Source organism: Pseudopipra pipra, chromosome 3 (assembly GCF_036250125.1).
Source record: "Pseudopipra pipra isolate bDixPip1 chromosome 3, bDixPip1.hap1, whole genome shotgun sequence".
NCBI lineage: Eukaryota > Metazoa > Chordata > Aves > Passeriformes > Pipridae > Pseudopipra > Pseudopipra pipra.
In genome coordinates this window covers 80,738,714-80,742,780 of record NC_087551.1, presented here as the reverse complement: position 1 = coordinate 80,742,780, position 4,067 = coordinate 80,738,714, and the positions used below count along the sequence as shown (strand labels likewise).

Genomic DNA, 4,067 nt, shown 5'->3' with positions numbered 1-4,067 from the left:
CCAACTGTGATACACATCTGCATAATGAACATATTATTTATATTAGGCTACAGTGTTCAGTAATACAGCTTCATTCTCAAGGATGCTGAAATTGCTCTTTAAGAAAAGCCTTGATTTATTAATGGGACATCTGTAAAATTACCTTTGTTGAATTCTCAAGAAGGAAGCTTTTTAATCCTGAAATCACTACATTTAGTCATACGGTTTTTAAATAACCACAAGTGACAGAATTAGGTACATTCTTCATCCCACTAAAGAGAAAAAAAAAAATCTGAAAACTGTTACTTTAGATAGCAGAACAATACGGAAAGCACTACACTTGGAACCAGGAACTCAGGATCTAAACCATTCCATTCCTGGCTTTCAATGACTGACTGTGTCTACTATGATTAATAACCCATCAGTTTAAAGACAGATCCCGAATTATCTATGAAGCATTTAAGACATTTTTAGATTTGAAGTATTTAACACTAAACGGTGTCAGATTATGCTTGGCATTGAAGTGGACACACTAAAATTAAGAGTTAAAATGCACCACCTTGGTTAATCACTGTAGATAAGGAATCAAACAGTCTACTGAAGTTGCATTTTAGGTACTGCAAGTCATTTACGTGCTAGAAAGTCTATTTTTACTTACCATTATCTTCTGTTCAGTCAAATGGCATAAGCTATTCTACTGACTGTGTAGCTGAACTAAGAATGCATTTCATAACTTCCTTAGTGCAAAGAAAATAAGTGCTAAGATTCAATGTTTTTTCTACACATTAGTGACCAAAACAAGTACACTGTCACACGGACCGTGCAAACGGACATGGTGAACTGACACCATTAATGAATATAGATTTTTGACGCTCCAAGTTTTAACTAAATGACTGTTAGAATATTAAGTGTTGGCTTTGGAGTAGACACTAAGTTTCATAAACCGAAACATATTTTGTGATTCAAACTTTAAATATTCAAACTGTATTTGATTACCTATTACCTACATATTATGACTCTGTTTTCTAGGCTTCACAGATGCTTTTTTTTTCCCACTTTTTCAAAAAAAACTTTTACCAGGTACCTGAAGTCTGACCATGTAAAGCAGCTTTCATGAAGATAGCTTTAAATAACCACATAACCCAATGTTTCCAGATGAGCTCAGCTGTGCAGTATCCACTCAGGAGTTGGCCATTTAAAAATATATATTTAGTGGAAAAAACTAGTAACCAGTTATATATTGGCAAGAAAAAGGTATAATTATATGAGACAATCACCCCTCTCCAAACTGCAAGTAAACTAACAAGCTAGTCCTAGTGGTATTTTTTAACAAATCTGTATTTTGTAACGGTCAACGTAAAGGGGCACCAAAGCAAAGTCACTCTTTTGTCCCATGGATTTTATAACACAAGTAACTATCCACTTGCAAAGTGTGACCGGTTGATTATGTCTAAATCAGTTTCCCAGAAAGAGTTTTAACATCAGAGCTTCTAGGAAGCATTATGTTTGTTTGCACTAGATGGCTATAAAGTGACAATAACTTATTCCTTCTCCCTCCACTACCTGTATTAAGGATCAAGGAACCTTCTCCTCTCCTGTTGCCACATCCCATTTTCTTCTGACAGAGCAAATGGCAAAGTACAATCTGGAGTTTCCTCTGCCCAACTAGTGCAACTAGCCAGCCCAAGCCAAGAGGTGTCATGTGCTGGTGCTGGAGTTAATTCATTTGGTAAAGATAGAATTTTTAAGTCCATTATAGCCAGTTCCAAAGTTAGGATTCATAAGCTTCAGAGAATGAACACAAACTAAAGCTTGCACTTAACCCATTTCAATTGCCCAAACACTGTGTTGTAAAGTTTACTGCCTCACTGCCTACTTCAAAACTTGCTACTCGATTTTAAATAATTAACATTTTCCATTAAGTTTTCACTAATGCAAGTTAGGGAACAACAGTCTTAATTTTGTGGAATGTATCAATCTGAACACATTCTATTGAGAAAATGTTACGTATGTTTATGTCCGTGTTGCCTTTCCGTTGTATTTCTTGAAAAAAAAAGTCCCCCCTCACAGATGCATGGAAGCATCGGAAGAACTGGTAGGCTGAACAGGAAATTTAAGCCTCTGAAGAATAATCAAAGGCACAACGGGAAAAAAAAGTTCCAGCTATATATAATATTTCTATCCTGAAGTTGGGAATCCTGCCTTCAGAGGACGCTAAGTTTATTTTAGACTATGTCATACCCCTCACCCCCAACAAGAACAGAATTAGTATTCCTTATTTTAGATTTTAAGATAGTATTTACATAATCAGAAACTGATCTTAGTATGTGTAATAACAGCCTTCCTCCAACAGTAAAAGCACAAACTTAAGTTCTGGGTTGTAACAAATCTCCTCTTTAAAAACTGGAAAGAAAAAGAAGTACAGTTGCATGTCCTATATGAAACATTTCAAACAAAAATGAGTATTAAAACAAGAGTATAATTTAAAAAGCTGTGTATTGGAGTGTTTATAAACCAGAAGTGTTAAGCAGCAGCAGTTTCCGGCTTCTTATTAAATTCAACTAGACTTCAAATTTAGGAACGCATTACAAACCAATGTGGAACTATGCTACTTATGCACCTTTGCAGGTGTTTCAGTAACGAAAGCCTCCTACGAGAATAAACAGAGGCAGCATAATACATTAAGTCAACACCTGCCTTCAACTGTGTCGTATGTTCACTTGTCACCAAAGCACCCCCAAGAGATGCATTATTGCTGTAGAACATTTCAAGTTTACCAACACCCAAGTGCAACCAAACTGATGTTGTATATATGCACTTGCCCATTCTCACCAGAATTTTCACTTAATGTTTTTTTCTTTAAACAAACAAATTTAAAGCTTTGAAAATAACATTTTTTGATTTTAGTTTTTTTTTTTTTTCACAATATTAATCACCACATGCAATTTAGTTTTCTGGTAATTTTTCTAAAAAACTGCACCAATATCATAACAGTGCAAATCATATTTAATTGTAAAAGTTATAATGGCTTGAGTTCATAATTAGAGGGAACACTGTCAAGATCTCGGTATTTTGCTCTCTCACCATTGCTTGCATTCCATTAAAAAGAGTGTCCTGTCAATTTTGCCTTTTCTTTTTTTTTCAAACAATAGTCCCCCATACTTTTATGAGAGCTGAAATTAGGGATATAATCCACAATTTCAACACATGCAGTGCCTTAGTTGCAATGTTTTTATGCACTTCCATCTACTGTTACAATTTCATAAACATATTATTCCCCCCAACACATTTCCAGACTAAAAACAATTATTCACTAGCACTTGTGATCCCACAAGTGTTTAAAGTTTTTCAGCAATGGAGAGATTTCAAGATTAAGAAATCTGAGGGCTTTCCCTTTCCTACAGCCCCCAGTGTTTTCATTTTATATCAAGTTCAAAATTGGTTTCCACATCTTGACAGTGTTCCTTATAAAACCGTATGACAGTAAAAGTGCCAGTAGGCATGGCAACCTCTTTAAAGGGAGCATTTAACCTCCTTGGCACTGGGAATGCCAGCACCAAGGATTACATTGAAATTGAAAATTATACTTAAGGCTACAATTAGCAAACCCACTTTCCATAAGTCTAATTTCTATCACTAGATTTGAAAATTCAGAAGCTAACGCAACTGTATAGTTTTATGCTCAAATTTCAGGAAAAAGTTACTTTCCTTTAGCAAGGGCAGTATATGAAACTGTGGTAGTCTTTTATGCACTGACTACTCATTTCACCATCGTCCACTTACTTTGTTTTAAAGTTCAAAACTGGCAAGGCACATTTACATATTCCAATGAATACTTGACAATTTTAAATTACACTTTATGTCCCAGCTATCCCAGTAATTGACATACAACATACTAAAATGGTTTATTAAGATAACAAAAAAAAAAATTAATGTGAAACATACAGGCTATTGGCAACCACTATTCTAAAAATTATGTAAATACAAGTAAACATACTGAAATGTGTGCGATTCTAAGTTTTTAACCAGAAGATCTCTGTACTAACACACATTTATATTAATGACACATAAAAAAAATAAAAACTTTA

The 4,067-nt window shown here is 34.6% G+C and overlaps 1 protein-coding gene across 4 annotated transcripts in view; it reads right to left on the bottom strand.

Moving 5' to 3' along the window:
- Positions 1-2,458: 2,458 nt before the first annotated feature.
- Positions 2,459-4,067, bottom strand: part of SYNCRIP (synaptotagmin binding cytoplasmic RNA interacting protein) — a 26,359-nt gene continuing 24,750 nt past the window's right edge. For all 4 annotated transcript variants that reach the window (XM_064650039.1, XM_064650040.1, XM_064650043.1 and 1 more), the window contains exon 12: positions 2,459-4,067. This exon is cut by the window's right edge. The gene's annotated coding sequence lies outside the window, so the exon portion shown is untranslated.